Source organism: Muntiacus reevesi, chromosome X (genome assembly GCF_963930625.1).
Source record: "Muntiacus reevesi chromosome X, mMunRee1.1, whole genome shotgun sequence".
NCBI classification, from domain to species: domain Eukaryota; kingdom Metazoa; phylum Chordata; class Mammalia; order Artiodactyla; family Cervidae; genus Muntiacus; species Muntiacus reevesi.
This window is the reverse complement of record NC_089271.1, coordinates 83,697,388-83,717,165: the sequence shown is the minus strand read 5'-3', so window position 1 is coordinate 83,717,165 and position 19,778 is coordinate 83,697,388. Positions and strand designations below refer to the sequence as shown.

At 37.1% G+C, this 19,778-nt stretch overlaps 1 non-coding gene across 1 annotated transcript; it reads right to left on the bottom strand.

Annotated features, from left to right (window-relative positions):
- Positions 1–16,800: 16,800 nt before the first annotated feature.
- LOC136154870 (U6 spliceosomal RNA) lies at positions 16,801–16,907 on the bottom strand. The gene has a single exon (XR_010660576.1). It is a non-coding gene; the product is annotated as a U6 spliceosomal RNA (small nuclear RNA).
- Positions 16,908–19,778: the final 2,871 nt, after the last annotated feature.

The window sequence follows — 19,778 nt, the reverse complement described above, 5'->3', positions numbered from 1 at the left end:
GAAGTCCGGTGGTGGCTTATGAACTTTGTGAATCTTCTGGAGAGAGCCTGTGGAGCCCACCACCTGGATTGGGCCAGGCCTAGACAAGAGGTTGGAATTGGTGGCCTCTAATTGGTGGAACTTTAGTCCTTCTGATGGGTGTTGGGATTGGGCCGACCTTTAGGCCAAGTGAGGAAATGTCACTGAACTTGAAGAGCTGGGAGGTAATGCAGGATGCACTTCATTTGTTACTGAAGATGCCCATTTAAAATTAATCCCTATTTTCATTAATCTGTGAATTTGACTTGTGAGAGGGTAACAGGCAGGAAGGCCAGGGGTCTCCAAATGGAGGAAATAGGCTGCAAGTGCCAGACATTTTTATCTCTCTTAGGCGGCAGGAGGAAACAAACTAGTGATTTTTTTTTCCTTCTCTATACAAATTTAAAAGGAGGTTTATCTTAAAATACTGTGTTGCCATGACACCTGGTTTCACCTGAAGCTAACTGTTCTCAAACCTTGAGGTAACCAATACATTTTTTCTTATGGAAATGTTTGTCTTAAGCTATGTTAATGTACCCCAGACTCTGCCTTCAAGTTGGTTCCGCCAAATGGCTCAACCTACTTGACAAACCGGTATGTTATACTCAGATATTGTTCCCCTAATCTATGTAAACAAGACTATTTGAGTGGTAATCTGCCCTTCTACAAGATTCAAGTCAATCGTTTTATGACCTGGGATGAATTATCTGGTGCCAAGATTATCACAAAATGCAACTTATGGATGAGGGGCCTGGTGCCATTCTGAATTTTAAGACATTCCTTTTTTTTCATTAACAGACTGCTAGTGACTCTATAACATCCACCTGAAGACTAGCAGGGGAGTACACTTTCTGCTCCCTTCTGACGACTTTGTCAGAAGCTTTCTGTATCTCCTTTATACTTTAATAAAATTTATTATGCAAAAGCTCTGAGCGATTTAGCGTCTCTGGCCCCAGATTGAATTCGTCTACTCGGAGGCCAAGAATCCCGGCGTCTTATCGTTCAGCAACAACCTTTCACTTGTCTGGATATTTCAGATTAATGTAATCATGTAGCATACGATCTGTTGTATCTGGCTTCTTTCACTTAGCATAATGTGTCCAAGGTTCATCCATGTTGCAGTTTGAATCAGTACTTCATTTTCTTTAATGACTATATAACACTCAGTTGGACCAGTATAACATATTTGCTTATTCATTCATCAGTTGGTAAATGTGAATATTTTTTCAACTTTTAGCTATTATAATTAGTGTTGCTACAAACATCGATATATAAGTGTTTTCATGAACATATGTTTTTTATTTATCTTGGCTCTATACCTAGGAGCAAACTTTCTGAGTTATATGGTTATGATATGTTTAGCTTTTTGAGAAACTGCAAAATTGTTTTTTGCAGGGGGTTGTACAACTACATTGCCACCAACAATTTTATGAGGATTTCATCTTTGCCAACATGTGTCAGTGCTTCTCTTTTTTATTGCAACCATCCAAAAGGTTGTGAAGAAGTATCTCACTGTGATTTGTAGTAGTATTTCCCAAATAATTAATGGTATTCTTTTCATGTGCTTATTCGCCATTTGTTTATTTTCTTTTGAGAAATGTCTAATCAATTCCCTTTTCCCTTTTAAAACTGTGTTGTGCTTTATTAGTTATGATATTTTTTAACATATTCTAGATACTAGACTTTTGTTAGACATGTGGTTTGCAAATTTATTTTCATTTTGTCAGTTGTCTTTTTGCTTTACAGTATTCTTTGAAGCATGAAAGTTTTAATTTTTTTATTGAAGTTGATTTATGTAAAAGTTTTAAATTTTGATTAAGCCATATTTAATTTTTCTTTGTTGATTGTATTTTAGATGTCAAATCTAAGAGTCCACTGCTCTATCCAAAGTCACAACAACCCATATGGTTTGTCTAGAAGTTTTCTATTTTCAGATCTTGCATTTAGGTTTTGATCCATTTTTAAGTAAATTTTGTATAAGGTATAAAGTGTCAGCACCATTTGTTGAAAAAGATGATTCCTCCCCTACCTCTCCACTGAACTGATGTTAATCAATTGGATTTAAATGTGAGGGCTTGTTTTTTGAAATTTTATTCCTTTATGGCTTCCTCCTTTAACCTCACTGTTATTATTTTTGTTGTACAAGATGTATGTTTATACATTATAAACCCTTCAACATAGTTGTATTAACATAGCTAGGACTTTATGGACTGTATTTTAATTCAGACATTATAAGCAAATAATTATGAATGAAAATATATTTGTGCTATTTTTTCTCAGTTCAATTCAGTTCAGTTCAGTGGCTCAGTCGTGTCCGATACTTTGCGACCCCATGAATCGCAGCACACCAGGCCTCCCTGTTCATCACCAACTCCCGAAGCTTACTCAAACTCATGTCCAACAAGTCGGTGATGCCATCCAGCCATCTCATCTTCAGTCGTCCCCTTCTCCTCCTGCCCCCAATCCCTCCCAGCATCAGGGTCTTTTCCAATGAGTCTACACTTCGCATGAGGTGGCCAAAGTATTGGAGTCTCAGCTTCAGCATCAGTCCTTCCAATGAACACCCAGGACTGATCTCCTTTAGGATGGACTGGTTGGATCTCCTTGTAGTCCAAGGGACTCGCAAGAGTCTTCTCCAGCACCACAGTTCAAAAGCATCAATTCTTCGGCACTCAGCTTTGTTTATAGTCCAACTCTCACATCCATACATGACCACTGGAAAAACCATAGCCTTGACTAGACGGACCTTTGTTGGCAAAGTAATGTCTCTGCTTTTTAATATGCTATCTAGGTTGGTCATAACTTTCCTTCCAAGGAGTAAGCATCTTTTAATTTAATGGCTGCAATCACCATCTGCCGTGATTTTGGAGCCCCCAAAAATAAAGTCTGACACTGTTTCCACTGTTTCCCCATCTATTTCCCATGAAGTGATGGGACCAGATGCCATGATCTTAGTTTTCTGAATGTTGAGCTTTCAGCCAACTTTTTCACTCTCCTCTTTCACTTTCATCAAGAGGCTTTTTAGTTCCTCTTCACTTTCTGCCATAAGGGTGGTGTCATCTGCATGTCTGAGGTTATTGATATTTCTCCCAGGAATCTGGATTCCAACTTGTGTTTCTTCCAGCCCAACGTTTCTCATGATGTGCTCTGAATATAAATTAAATAAGCAGAGTGACAATATATAGCCCTGACATACTCCTTTTCCTATTTGGAACCAGTCTGTTGTTCCATGTCCAGTTCTAACTGTTGCTTCCTGACCTGCATACAGGTTTCTCCAGAGACAAGTCAGGTGGTCTGGTATTCCCATCTCTTTCAGAATTTTCCACAGTTTATTGTTGTCCACACACTATTCTTTTTATACTTACCTATTAATGTATATAACTATTTTTTATGGTTACTTATTAATACATAACTACCTTCAATTGTGTTCTTTACTTCTTCACATGAATTGGAATTACTGTCTCGTGTCTTTTAATTTCAGCCTTAGATATTCATTTTAGTTTTCCTGTGGGCTGGGCGGATCTGCTAAGAATGTATTCTCTCAGCTTTTATTCACACATTATTCTTTTTTCATTTCTGGTATACAGATATACTAAATATAGAATACTTGGTTCACAATCCTTTTTTCTTTCAACTCTTTCAATATGTCAATCCTGAGTATGTTTGAATGTGATGTTTATAGGTGTGATTCTTTTTTATTTTATCCTAGTTGAAGCTTGTTTCCTGGATGTGTGAATAAACATAAATGTTTTTCATTAAATTTAGGAATTTTTCAGACATCACTTCTTCAAATACTTTTCCTGTCCCTTTGATTTATCTTCTAGAAGTCTCATTACCCATAAGTTGACACATAAACATTGTCTTGCATTTCTCTGAGGCTCTATTTATTTTCTTTCACTTATTATGCTTTCTGTTCCTCACACCAACTTATCTCAATTGACCTATTTTTAGGTTCACTGATTCTTTCTTATTCCTAGTTGATTCTGATATTGAACTCCTCTAGTGAATTTTTTCATTACAATTATTGTTCATTTCAACTGTAGAATCAAATTTTTAAATATTTTCTATATCTTTATTGATATTCTCTATTTGATTATATGTTGTTCCTATTTTATGAGAAGTATATCTAGCGTTCATAGCTAACACTTTAAAAACCTGAAGGGTTTCAAGGTAACTATGGAGCTATAGTTACATCCATTCCCATCTATTCATGGCAAATAGTTGGGGAAACAATGGAAACAGTGAGAGACTTTATTTCTTTGGGCTCCAAAATCACTGCAGATGGTGACTGCAGCCATGAAATTAAAAGACGCTTGCTCTTTGGAAGGAAAGCTATGACAAACCTAGAGAGCACATTAAAAAGCAGACATTACTTTGCCAACAAAGGTCAGTCTAGGCAAAGCTATTTTTTTTTTTCCCCCCCCAGTGGTCATGTATGGATGTGAGAATAGGACTATAAAGAAAGCTGAACACCAAAGAATTGACGCTTTTGAACTGTTGGAGAAGACGTTTGAGAGTCCCTTGGACAACAAGGAGATCAATCCAGTAAATCTTAAAGGAAATCAGTCCTGAATATTAATTGAAAGGACTGATGCTGAAGCTGAAACTCCAATACTTTGGGCATCTGATGTGAAGGACTGACTCATTGGGAAAGACCCTAATGCTGGGAAAGATTGAAGGCTCCTGGGGTGACAGAGGATGAAATGATTGGATGGCATCACCAACTTAATGGACATGAGTTTGAGCAATCTCTGGGAGTTGGTGATGAACAGGGAAGCCTGGTGTGCTGCAGTCCATGGGGCCACAAATAGACACAACTTAGCGATTGAACCTCCAAGGAGCAGCTGCTGTGGGACGCAGGAGGGCTGAGAGGAGCTACTCCACATTCAAGGTCAGGAGGGGCAGCTGTGAGAAGATACCCCTCGTCCAAGGTAAGGAGCAGCAGCTGCGCTTTGCCTGAGCAGCCGTGAAGAGATACCCCATGTCCGAGGTAAGAGAAACCCAAGTAAGACGGTAGGTGTTGCGAGAGGGCATCACAGGGCAGACACACTAAAACCATAATCGTAGAAAACTAGACATTCTGATCACAGAAGCACAGTCTTGTCTAACTCAATGAAACTAAGCCATGCTGTGTGGGGCCACCCAAGATGGTCAGGACATAGTGGAGAGCTCTGATAGAATGTGATCCACTGGAGAAGGGAATGGCAAACCACTTCAGTGTTCTTGCCTTGAGAACCCCAGAAACAGTATAAAAAGGCAAAATGATAGGATACTGAAAGAGGAACTCCCCAGGTCGATAGGTGCCAAATGTGCTACTGGAGATCAGTGGAGAAATAACTCCAGAAAGAATTAAGTGGTGGAGCCAAAGCAAAAACAGTACTCAGTTGTGGATGTGACTGGTGATAGAAACAAGGTCTGATGCTGTAAAGGGCAATATTGCATAGGAACCTGGAATGTTAGGTCCATGAATCAAGGCAAATTGGAAGTGATCAAACAGGAGATGGCAAGAGTGAATGTCGACATTCTAGGAATCAGTGCACTAAAATGGACTGGAATGGGTGAATTTAACTCAGATGACCATTATATATACTACTGTGGGCAGGAATCCCTTAGAAGAAATGGAGTAGCCATCATGGTCAACAAAAGAGTCTGAAATGCAGTACTTGGATGGAATCTCAAAAATGACAGAATGATCTCTGTTCATTTCCAAGGCAAACCATTCAATATCATGGTAATCCAAGCCTGTGTCCCAACCAGTAACACTGAAGAAGCTGAAGTTGAATGGTTCTGTGAAGACCTACAGGACCTTTTAGAACTAACACCCAAAAAAGATGTCCTTTTCATTATAGGGGACTGGGATGCAAAAGTAGGAAGTAAAGAAACACCTGGAGTAACAGGGAAATTTGGCCTTGGAGTACAGAATGAAACAGGGCAAAGGCTAATAGAGTTTTGCCAAGAGAATGCACTGGTCATAGCAAACACCCTCTTCCAACAACACGAGAGAAGACTCTGCACATGGACATCACCAGATGGTCAATACCAAAATCAGATTGATTATATTCTTTGCAGCCAAAGATGGAGAAGCTCTATACAGTCAGCAAAAACAAGACCAGGAGCTGACTGTGGCTCAGATCATGAACTCCATATTGCCAAATTAAGACTTAAACTGAAGAAAGCAGGGAAAACCACAAGATCATTCAGGTATGACCTAAATCAAATTCCTTATGACTATACAGTGGAAGTGAGAAATAGATTCAAGGGACTAGATCTGATAGACAGAGAGCCTGATGAGCTATGGACGGAGGTTCGTGACATTGTACAGGACACAGGGATCAAGACCCTCCCCATGGAGAAGAAATGCAAAAAGGCAAAATGGTTGTCTGAGGAGGCCTTACAAATAGCTGTGAAAAGAAGAGAAGCAAAAAGCAAAGGAGAAAAGGAAAGATATTCCCATTTGAATGCAGAGTTCCAAAGAATAGACAGGAGAGATAAGAAAGCCTTCCTCAGTGATCAGTGCAAAGAAATAGAGGAAAACAACAAAATGGGAAAGACTAGAGATCTCTTCAAGAAAATTAGAGATACCAAGGGAGCATTTCATGCAAAGATGGGCACAATAAAGGACAGAAACTGTATGGACCTAACAGAAGCATAAAATATTAAGAAAGGGTGGCAAGAATACCCAGAAGATCTATACAATAAAGAACTTAATGACCCAGATAATGACGGTTGTGTGATCACTCACCTAGAGTCAGACATTCTTGAGTGTAAGCGGGCCTTATGAAGCATCACTACAAACAAAGCTAGTGGAGGTGACAGAATTCCAGTTGAGCTATTTTGAGTCCTAAAAGATGGTGCTATGAAAGTCCTGCACTCAATATGCCAGAAAATTTGGAAAACTTAGCAGTGTCAACAGGACTGGAAATGGTCAGTTTTCATTTCAATCCCAAAGAAAGGCAATGCCAAAGAATGTCCAGACTACTGCACAATTGCACCATCTCACATTCTAGCAAAGTAATGCTCAAAACTCTCCAAGTGAGAATTCAACAGTACCTAAACAGAACTTTCAGATGTTCAAGCTGAATTCTAGAAAGACAGAGGAACCAGAGATCAAATTGACCATAGATAAAGCATTTGACCATAGATAAAGCAAGAGAATTCCAGAAAAACTTCTCCTGTATTTAATAAGCCAACGCCTTTGACTGTGTGGAACCCTACAAACTGTGGAAAATTCTTAAAGAGATGGGAATAACAGACCACCTTATCTTCCTCCTGAGAAATCTGTATGCAGGTCAAGAAACAACAGTTAAACTGAACATGGAACAACCGATTGGTTACAAATTGGGAAAGGAGTATGTCAAGGCTGTGTATTGCCACCCTGCTTATTTAACTAAGATCATGACACCCAGTCCCATCACTTCCTTGCAAATAGATGGGGAAACAATGGAAAGAGTGACAGATTTATTTTCTTGGGCTTCAAAATCACTGTAGATGGTGACTGCAACCATGAAACTAAAAGACACTTACTCCTTGGAAGAAAAGCTATGACGAACATATTAAAAAGCAGAGACATTACTTTGCCAACAAAGTCAAAGCTATGGTTTTTCCAGTAGTTATGTATGGATGTGAGCGTTGGACCATAAAGAAAGCTAAGTGCTGAAGAATTGATGCTTTTGTACTGTGGTGTTGGAGAAGACTCTTAAGAGTCCCTGGGACTGCAAGGAAATCAAACTAGTCCATCCTAAAGGAAATCAGTCCTGAAAATTCATTGGAAAGACTGATGCTGAAGGTGAAACTCCAATACTTCGGCCTCCTGATGTGGAAAACTGACTCCTTGCAAAAACCCTGATGCTGGGAAAGATTGAAGGCAGGAAGAGAAGGGGACAACAGAGGATGATATGGTTGATGGCTTCACAAAGCCTATGAACATGAGTTTGAGCAAGCTCTGGGATTTGGTGATGGACAGGGAAGCCTTGTGTGCTGTAGTCCACGGGGTCACAAAGTGTTGGACATGACTGAGGGACTGAACTGAACTGTTGTCTTCATGAAGACAGCTTTAAATCTTTGCTCTCTTTTGTGGTGCAGAATTTTTGTAGAAGAGATACTACTATCTCCTCAAGGATGGGTATACTTCATCAGTGAGGCCTCCTCTGTCTAAAATTTTCTTTATTGGAAAATGTGAGATAATAGTAAATACATGCATTGGTCTAGAACTCTGGTACCTGACATAGAACTGCCAAAACCCTTGTAATGTCCTAAGTTATAAAAGCTCTAGGAACATCGTTTTTTCTAGTACTTTGGTCTTTGACTCTCGCTCTTGACACAGAGTTCCTAAATCCCTTGGAATTCCCTGGGTGATAGTAGTGCTTCTATCCTTTGTTATATGATGAACTGTTAGATGTAAATGAATGCTTCCCTGAGTTCTGTGAGCTCCTCTAGCTAATAATCAAATCTAAAGAAAAGGAGGTCATGGGAACCTCTGACTTGTAACCAAATTAGACATAAGTTGTCGATAACATGGAGACCTACACTTGTCATTGGCACCTGAAGTTGTGTGCAGTCTCACAGGATTGAACTCTCAACCTATGGTATCTGACACTGTCTTCAGGTAGATAGTGTCAGAATGTAGTTAAATCATAGAACATTCAACTGATGTCACAGAGAATTGCTCTGTGTGGAAATGAAACCCACACATCAGATGTCAGATGCGTTATTTGATAGTAGTGTGAGACTAAATGATAAACACACAGAAGTTTTTTTTTAATGCAGAAGTCTTTTAAACTATGAATTTAATTAATCAATTTATCTCTTCTTGAAAGACATGTCATCTTTCACCAATTTGTACATTTCCTATCATTTTGTCAAATTTACAGGTTAATGTTATTTGTCTCTTTTTGTGGATCAGTTTGGTTAGAGGATTCTCAGTTTTATTAATATGGTGAAATAATCCACTTTTGTTTTCATTATTTTCTCCATTCATTCTTGTTTTCAATTTTTCAATTTCATAAATTTCTCCTCATCATTATTACTTCTCTTACTCTGTTTTCTTAGGGTTCGAAATACTCTTTTTCTTTTGGTTTCTTATGTTGGAACTTTAGATCATTGATTTTAGACCTTCCTTATTTTCCACTACAGATCTTCCTTGACTTATGATGGGATTAAATCCCAATAAATTCATTGGAAATTAGAAATGTTGTAAGTATAAAGTGCAAAATAGGTTTAATGTGCCTAAGCTACCAAACATTAGTTCAAGCTAGCCTTCCTTAAACATACTCAAAACAGTTAAATTGACCTACAGTTGGGTAAAATCATTTAGCATAAAGACTACTTTACAATAAATTGTTAAATAGCTCTTGTAATCTACTGAATGTTTTACTGAAAGTGAAAAACAAAATGGTTGTACGGGTACAGAATGATTGTAAGCAATTTCTAGTTTAATTCCTCTGTGGTTATGGAACACATCTCATACGATTTCAATTCTCTAAATTTGTTGAGTTTTGTACTATATATAGAACATACTTTGCTCTATCTTGGTGAATCTTCTATATGCACTTTAAAATGATCTCTATATTCTAAGATGCAGTGTTTGTAAATGTCAAATTGGTAGATTATGTTTTGGGGGATTTTTTTGTCTTGTTCCATTGATTACTGAAAGAAAAGGATTTGTTTCCAACATAATTGTGAACTGTCTTATTTCTCTCTTTTAGTTTGATCAAATTTTGCTTCATGTATTTTTAAACTCTGTTAGATGCATATACATTTAGGATTGCTATGTCACCTTGGTGAATCAGACTATTTAGGATTGCTATGTCATCTTGATAAATCAATCTATTTATCATGAGGTAATGTCTCTCTTCATCCCTGATATCTTTATCGTTTGGAAGTTTACTTGTCTAAGATAGCCATGTTAGTTTTCTTTGATTAATGCATGCATGACATTTATTTTTCTAAATCTGCTCATATTTAAAATAGTTTCCTTAGAGACAGAATATAGTTGTATCTTCTCTTTACAATATTCTCTTTGCCAATGTCATTGATTTATTTGTTTAAACCATAGTTTGACAAGCATTGTTTTTTAATAAAGGGACAGAAAATAAATATTTAAAGTTTGTAGTTCTTATACCTCTTTCCAAAGTACTTAATTCTGCTGCTATTCCATGGAAGCAATCATAAAAATAGGTAAAGGTGTGATCATAGATGTGTTCCAATAAAACTTTGTTTACCAAAAGAGATAGCAAACAGATTTATCCTATGGGCTGTAGCTTACCAATTCCTGATTTAGAACATTTACACCTAATGTCATTATTTTCTTTTATCAGTATGGCTGACATTAAAGCAACAGGATCCTATATGTTTTATCTTCATTGTATCTGTTTTATATTTCTTTTTTTCCCCCTCTTTTTCTGCCTGCTTTTGGATTGAGTGTTTTTATTATTGCATCTCATCTCCAGTAGTGACTCATTATTTGTAATGCTTTTTAACATTTTGAAGAATTTTTCTGATGCTTGCAATCTATATCTTTATTCACATATACTTTCAAAAATATTATACTGTTTTACATGTACTGTATGGATCCTTTGACAATATGCTTCTAAAAGCTCCCCCCCCCATATTTTGCTCTTTTACTGTTGCACATTTTATCCTTATGTGAGACATGAACTTACAACAGATTGCTACTACAGTTTTTCCAGTGGTCATGTATGGATGTAAGAGTTGGACCATAGGCTGAGTGCCGAAGAATTGATGCTTTTGAACTGTGGTGCTAGAGAAAACTCTTGACAATCCCTTGGACTGCAAGGAGATCAACTCTGAATATTCATGGGAAGGACTGATGATGAAGGACTGATGATCTAAAACTTTGGCCACCTGATGTGAAGAGCCCACTCATTGGAAAAAAAAAAAAAAAAACAACCCATTGCTGGGAAAGATTAAGGGCAGAAGGAGAAGGGGGTGACAGAGGATGAGATGGCTAGATATCACCACTGACTCAATGGACATGAATTAAAGCAAACTCCTAGAGATAGTGGAGGACAGAGAAGCCTGGAATGCTGCAGTCCATCAGATGGCAAAGAGTCAAATATGGCTTAGCAACTCAACAACAACAACAACAACAACAACAACAGTCAATTACCTTCCTGAAGAAGGGATCTCTGAGATTTTTGGAACTGTGGTTTGAATATTTTCATTAATTTCAGAAAAATTGTGGTCAATATATCTCCAAATATTTCTTTCCAGCCCATTTACAGTCAATTCTCCTCATGTGTTCTAATTATCTTTATGTCAGATAATTTGTCTAATAATTATGTCTCAGATAATTATTGTCTCGTAGCTCTTGGATACTCTATTCTCTCTCTTTTTCAATCTGTTTTCTATGTTTTATTGGGTAATTTATATTAACCCATTTTCAAGTTCACTGATGCTATCCATAGGGGCTTACCATAGAATGATTTTTCATTGATCTCAGGACCCCTATGTATGAGACACAAATCTCTTTCTCCAAACACATCAATTCACTACTTAATAGATTTTTTAACGAATATTTATTAAGCTGCTACTGTCTTATCAGGCAAGGTGTCTCTCAGGGTGCAAGGTGTTAGACATCAGTGAACTAACGAGGCATAGTTGCTGCCCTAATGAGCTTAAAATCTAGTGACATAAACTGAAAATCAAATAATCATACTAATGGATGCCTAACAACAGAGAAAAAAGATCTGAATAAATATGGCACCATGAGAATCTACAGTGAAGTAAGCTGACCTAGACTTGAGGGGTGTAGATTTGAGGGTACAAATGAGGTCAACTAGGGGAATACTTTTGACAAAGTTGTATTTGAGATGAGCTCTGAAGAATGAATATATGTCTATAAATGATGATTGGGAGCAGATGGATGTGTGAAAACCTGTGAAACAAGCTAGTAGTATACACAAATGCCTTATTTTGAGACACAGTAAAAGCACATTTAAATAACTTAAATGTGGGATGAGGAGAGCAAGGGAGACTGTGGCTTGAGTTAAGACTGGAAGAAAAGGTAGAATCCAGACCATACAAGGGCATATAAACAATGTTAGGTTTTGTCTGTATTCTAATAGCAGTTTGAAACCATTTAAGGATTTTCAGTAGTGAGTTACCTAAGGAGATTTGCATTTTGTTAATATCATTTTGGCTTCAGTGTTATGAAAAATATAGAGATGTCTTGAAGAGAAGCCAGGAGCTAGAAGATCACAGTATTAACTCAAGAGAAATTTTTTAGTAGTTTAGAATCAGGAAGAGAAATGGAAATGGAGAATGAGAGACATGGATGGGTCTGAGAGATAGTGGGAGGTAGACAGGATTTGATGGCATTGTGGAAGAAGGAGCAGTGAGAGAAAATGAGTTGTCAGGGCTAACTCCTGTATCTCTAGGTTTATGGTGGTATCCATTAAATCAAATAGAGAATGATGAAAGAAGATCACGTTCAGGCATGGAGGATCACCCAGTTTCATCTTGGTCCTGTGGCGTTTTGAATTTCCTTGGAAACAACCTAGAGTATATGCTAGTTAGATAAATGCAGTCTTAAATATGGATTACAGAAGAAAGTCCTATGATGAAGATACAGATTTGAGAATGGACACCACATAAATGGTTAGGACAGTTGCAGACCTAGAGAGTTTGCCTGAGAGACTATAAAATGAGAGAATAAGAGGGCCTACCATTCAAAGTGAGTGAATTGCAATATTGACTTAATGGATAGAGAAAATGAGCCTGCAATGAAGATAGAAAAGGAGTGAATTGTTAGGGAAATGACAACTCCCTAAAGTTAGGAAAAGGGGTTGCTCTGTTTGGTTTTTGTTAGGAAGACAAGGGACAAGAATATTTCATAATGTAAATTGTAGTCAGAAAAATCAAATTCTGCTAAGAAGTCAAGAAAGATGAAGACTGAGAAATATTTATTAGAGGCACAAAGTCACTAGTGACCACAGGAACAGAAGTTTAAATTGAATGATAAAGACAAAAATCAAATTATATTCAATTGAGGAATAGAGGAGACTAGCTGTTAATAGATGAAAAGAGGGTGGTAGCTTGAGGAAATACAGAATCGAAAAAGATTGTTTTTAATAGGCAAGGTCTCTTCTCAGTGAGTGTATAATAAAAATACTTTAATGCTGAAATAATAATATTCATGATTTTGTAGACATGGATTTTTGGCTAAATACACTAAAGAAAGAGGCAATATATAGAAAAAGCTTCTGTGAGAGAGCAGCATTATTGGTCAGTAAGGCACAGGTATGTGTGTTTTTGGTCACTTTCTCTCCTGTAGTCCATAGGTCTCAGTTTTCCACCTCAACAGAGTCAGCTACCATTCCATCCACCAAATCTCTGTTAACACTTATAAAATGCTGTTGCCTATTTCCTCCTTTTCTATTTTATTTGTCCTTGTGAATTGAAACTTTTTGTACTTTCATTGTAATATTTCTTAAGGGTATGTTTTACCATATTAGCTAGAAATTTGCTACATTTTAAGACTTGAGTAGTCATTTTTAAAAGTGTTCTTAAGTATAATTTGACAAAATAGTACTTCTAAAAATAGTATATCTTATCATTAGTTTCATTTCAGGTGACTGCAGCTTCATGACTTTTAACCAACAATTTGTGCATCCTTCTGTCAAATGTTATGGAACTGTTGAAAGGTGCTCCCTAAAAAAGTCATTTAACCTAACAACCGGTTTTTGTAGTTGTATGCTTAATTGATTTGAACACATTAGCAACTTTTTGTAAACCAAATTAATAGCTCCACTAAGAATTGATATCACTGTTACACCAAATAAATTAATGCTTTAGTCATATAACTTGTTGGAGAAGGAAATAGCAACCCACTCCAGTATTCTTGCCTGGAGAATCCCAGGGACAGAGGAGCCTGGTGGACTGCCGTCTATGGGGTTGCACAGAGTCTGACATGACTGAAGCGACTTAGCAGCAGCAGCATATAACTTGTATTCAGATAACTTACAAAGAAAACTAAATGGCTGTACAGAATGAAAGAACAACTTCAAAATATGTCTCTTAAGTTGAGAGATATTTGAAATTCATGTGTCTGTTTCAATTTGAAGCAATTCAATATGTTAGAGATGAAAGTGAAGTTCATATCACAATAAAACTGTTAGAGATCTATCAATGAATTTCCCATGGACTGTAGCCCTCCAGGCTCCTCTATCCATGGGATTTTCCAGGCAAGAATACCGGAGTGGATTGCCATTTCCTTCTCCAATTCAAAACACAGAATATTCTAAACATACACTTTTGCAATGACATGTCAGTCAATGAGAAATCACAGTTTATGTTTTTTTGTTTCTTTCCCCATTTAAATTTCTATGGTAGGATTGAATAGACATTTTTACGAAGTCAAATTTTTATGGCTTAACTTAGAGTGAAGGGCAGAGTAGATAAATACACATAAGTACAGTAAAAATGCACATAAATAAATGCAGGGGAAAGAATAATGATTTTATTGTATTTCCAAGGAGAAATGGAGAATAAATTCATGCAGATTGGCCCTTTAGGGGAATTTACAATAGTAATTAAAACATTTAGTTACATGAATTTGACCTTTCTTCATATATATATATATATATATATATATATATATATATATATATATAGAGAGAGAGAGAGAGAGAGAGAGAGAGAGAGAGTGTGGTTTGGTGCATAATACAATTTTGCATTATCATCCAGAACAAGCAAGTATACAGTCCTGTTTTCTGACTTCTTTCTTATTTGACTATATTTACAAATATGTCCCAATAAAGCTCAAGAGCAATCCAATCCATATTACGTGTGAGCCCTCCGTAATCTTAACAAATAAAACTTGATCATCAGGGAGGAGGTGTAAAGCCTGAGGCTTAAAAACAGCAAAGGTTAAAAAAAATCCAGCCTAGGGCAACCTACAAACACTGAGTCAATACCCTTTCCCACAGGTACATTCTAAGAGAGTGAATGATCTTCAGGCTGCTATTCAAAGTTAGGATGAAGTAGGAAGGCTGAAAAGAAGAAAGACAAAAGAAATGCTAAAAAGTTTAGGGAATCAAGTCCTTTCTGTGGCAAATTAGGCCACACTAACTAGCAGCTCTGCTGAAGAAATTCAATATTTAGCACATAGGGCAGTCATGGTCATCCAGGGTAATGATTTTAAACAAATTTAGTCTGAAAGATTGACAACCTTTTCTGAATTCAGCTGCCAACCTGACTAGATTTCTAATCATAGTCTGATCTCCTAAATTCCTTATCACTATGTTTTGCCCATGTCAGGAAACCAAGTACCCACTTGCACTGTACTAGTGAGTGGCTAAAGTAGGAAAAATGGTCCCCAACATAAAGCCTTAACAGCTCGTTCTAAGGCAAGATGAGATATGCACACATTTTATGCATCTTATGAAAATCCAGATGCTTAAAGCATTATTGTAGTGACTGGTTGAGTAGGAAGTTTTTTGTTTTTTTATTTTTCCATTTATTTTTATTAGTTGGAGGCTAATTACTTTACAATATTGTAGTGGTTTTTGTCATACTTTGACATGAATCAGCCATGGATTTACATGTATTCCCCATCCCGATCCCCACTTCTGCCTCCCTCCCCATCCCATCCCTCTGGGTCTTCCCAGTGCACCAACCCTGAGCACTTGTCTCATGCATCCAACCTAGGCTGGTGGTCTATTTCACCATAGATAATATACATGTTTCGATGCTGTTCTCTCGAAACATCCCACCCTCGCCTTCTCCCACAGAGTCCAAAAGTCTGTTCTGAACTTCCGTGTCTCTTTTTCTGTTTTGCATATAGGGTTATCATTACCATCTTTCTAAATTCCATATATATTCATTAGTATACTGTAATGGTCTTTGTCTTTCTGGCTTACTTCACTCTGTATCGTGGGCTCCAGTTTCATCCATCTCATTAGAACTGATTCAAATGAATTCTTTTTAATGGCTGAGTAATATTCCATGATGTATATGTACCACAGCTTCCTAATCCATTCGTCTGCTGATGGGCATCTAGGTTGCTTCCTTGTCCTGGCTATAATAAAGAGTGCTGTGATGAACATTGGGGAGCACGTGTCTCTTTCAGATCTGGTTTCCTCAGTGTGTATGCCCAGAAGTGGTATTTCTGGGTCATATGGCAGTTCTATTTCCAGTTTTTTAAGAAATCTCCACACTGTTCTCCATAACGGCTGTACTAGTTTGCATTCCCACCAACAGTGTAAGAGGGTTCCCTTTTCTTCACACCCTCTCCAGCATTTATTGCTTGTAGACTTTTGGATAGCAGCCATCCTGACTGGCATGTAATGATACCTCATTGTGGTTTTGATTTGCATTTCTCTGATAATGAGTGATGTTGAGCATCTTTTGTGTTTGCTAGTCATCTGTATGTCTTCTTTGGAGAACTGTTTGTTTAGTTCTTTGACCCATTTTTTGAATGGGTCATTTATTTTTCTGGAATTGAGCTGCAGGAGTTGCTTATATATTTTTGAGATTAATCCTTTGTCTGTTGCTTCGTTTGCTATTATTTTCTCCCAATCTGAGGGCTGTCTTTTCACCTTGTTTATAGTTTCCTTCATTGTGCAAAAGCTTTTAAGTTTCATTAGGTCCCATTTGTTTATTTTTGCTTTTATTTCCAATATTCTGGGAGATGGGTCATAAAGGATCGTGCTGTGATTTATGTCGGAGAGTGTTTTGCCTATGTTCTCCTCTAGGAGTTTTATAGTTTCTGTTCTTACATTTAGATCTTTAATTCATTTTGAGTTTATTTTTGTGTGTGGTACAAATATGGAACACTTCACAAATTTGCATGTCATCCTTGAGCATGGGCCATGCTAATCTTCTCTGTATCGTTCCAATTTTAGTATATGTGCTGCCGAAGCGAGCATGAATAGGAAGTTTTAAAAAGTGAGATTGAGCCAGATAAAGCATTAGCTATAGGTGGTAAACTTGACAAGTACCTTCCAATAATGTAATGTAGTTTATAATTACTTGGTCATATATTTTCATTGACTCTTGAAATTAGGTTTTGTCACAGTTTTGCCAATTTTGGATTAGAAATACATGTATGATATTTAGTTTTTAATTGTAACTGACATAATGTTATATTATTATGCAGGGCAAAGAGATACAAGAGCAAAGATCTATTTTGTTAAATGGGAAATGGTGCTTATTAAACCTTTCCCTTGGAGGTTCATAATATGTAATATTAGCATGTTAATACACTGAGAAGTCCTCCAACTAAAGAAACCCTGTTTAAATTGCTTCTAAATTGTCATACTTGCACAGATAAAGATTTTCTACATCATAGCAGTTATTTTGTTGTTGTTGTTGTTTGTTTTTTAGTGCCAGCTAGATTGATCCAGAATAAATCAAATACTTCTCATCTACCTACTTTGCAATCAAGATTGCCTAGAATAATAGTAATATATGGCAAAGTCATGATAGTATAGCTAGATTTTTAAAACCAAACTCTGCCAAAGTTATCATCAGGAGCAATTTTGCTTGATATTGACATAGCACTGAATTTTAAATGCATTAACCAGTGACTATATTTATTACTGATGAAATGTTTTATTTTCATAAGCCCTAATATAAAGCTACATGGTTCTTTCAACTATTAGATTTTATGAATTTAAGTTTATCACAGACTCCAAGGACAATTTTTGTGGGACTATTGCCTCTAATCTTTTATAATCCTCCTTAATAACTATGGCAGACTCCATAGCTCATGTGACTGCTTTAGCCTTGATTAAGGGAAGTTCAAGGTCTAGATGTTTCCATTCTACCCAGGTTTTCTGTATTAAACCTGTAATGCCTACCTTTATACAGAGATATAACAATAGACAAGACAGAAATCTGTAGAGTGTTATTTGCTGTCGTGTCTGACTCTTTGCAACCCCGTGGACTGTAGCCCACCAGGCTCTTCTGTCCATGGAATTCTTCAGACAAGAATACTGAAGTGGATAACTATTTCCTTCTCCAAGGGATCTTCTCAACCCAGGGATCGAACCTGGGCCTCCTGAATTGCAAGCAGATTCCTTACCATCTGAGCCACCAGGGAACATGTATATAAAATACTTATTAGCTTTAAATTAAGGTTAACAAATACTTTATTTCCCAAAATTTGACATCTTTAAGAGTAATAGAGGGTATATTAAACATTAAAATTCTGACTGCTCTATCATTTGGTTCATAAAATGGAGTAACAGACCACTATGTTAGTGGTGATTCTACACCAAAAACTCCCGTTTCATTTTTACAATTAAAAAAAAAATCAGTTCAGTTCAGTTCTGTCGCTCAATCTTATCTGATTCTTTGTGACCTCATGAACTGCAGCACACCAGGCTTCCCTGTCCATCATCAACTCCCAGAACTTGCTCAAACTGATGTCCATTGACTCAGTGATACCATCCAACCATCTCATCCTCATCCCCTTCTCCTCCTGCCTTCAATCTTTCCCGGTATCAGGGTCTTTTCCATTGAGTCAGTTCTTCACATCAGGTGGCCAAAGTATTGGAGTTTCAGCTTCAGCATCAGTCCTTCCAATGAATATTCAGGGTTGATTTCCTTTAGGATTGACTGGTTTGATCTCCTTGCAGTCCAAGGGGCTCTCAAGAGTTTTCTCCAACACCACAGCTCAAGAGAATCAATTCTTCAGTACTCAGCTTTCCTTGTGATTCAACTCTCACATCCATATGTGACTACTGGAAAAACTATAACTTTGACTAGACTGATATTTGTTGGCAAAATAATGTCTCTGTTTTTTAAAATGATGTTTAGGTTTATCATAGCTTTTCTTCTAAGGAGCAAGTGTCTTTTAATTTCAAGACTGCAGTCACAATCTGCAGTGGTTTTGGAGCCCAAAGCAATAAAGTCTGTCACTCTTTCCATGTTTCCCCATCTATTTGTCATGAAATGATGGGACCGGAGCCCATGATCTTAGTGTTTGGAATGCTGATATTTATCCAGCATTTTCTCTCTCCTCTTTCACTTTCATCAAGAGGCTCTTTAGTTCCTTTTCACTTTCTGTCAAAAGGGTGGTGTCATCTGCATATCTGAGGTTATTAATACTTCTCCTGGCAATTTTGATTCTAGTGTGTGCTTCATCCAGCCTGGCCTTTTGCATGATGTACTCTGAATATAAATTAAATAATCAGGGTAACAATATATACCTCATGTACTCCTTCATCAATTTGGAACCAGTCCATTGTTCCATGTCCAGTTCTAATTGTTGCTTCTTGACCTGCATACAGATTTCTCAGGAGACAGGTAGGTGATCTGGTATTCCCAGCTCTTGAAGCATTTTTCACAGTTTGTTGTGACCCACACACTCAAAGGCTTTAGCGTAGTCAATGAAACAGAAGTAGATGATTTTCTGGAATTCCCTTGCTTTTTTCTATGATCCAGTGGATGTTGGCAATTTGATCTCTGGTTTCCCTGCCTTTTCTAAATCCAGCTTGAACATCTGGAAGTTCTTGATTCACATACTGTTGAAGCCTAGCCTGAAGAATTTTAACCATTACTTTGCTAGAGTGTGAGATGAGTGATAAAAAAAAAATTGGCAGGGGGTAATTTGTAGATTCACAGTGTTGTGTTAGTTTCAGGTATACAGAAAAGTGGTTCAGCTAGACATATACATGTGATTTACTCATGTTAGATTCTTTTTCTCATATAGATTACCACAGAATATTGAGAAGAGTTCCCTGTGCTATGGAGTATGTCCTTTTTGGTTATCTATCTTATATACAGCAGTGTGT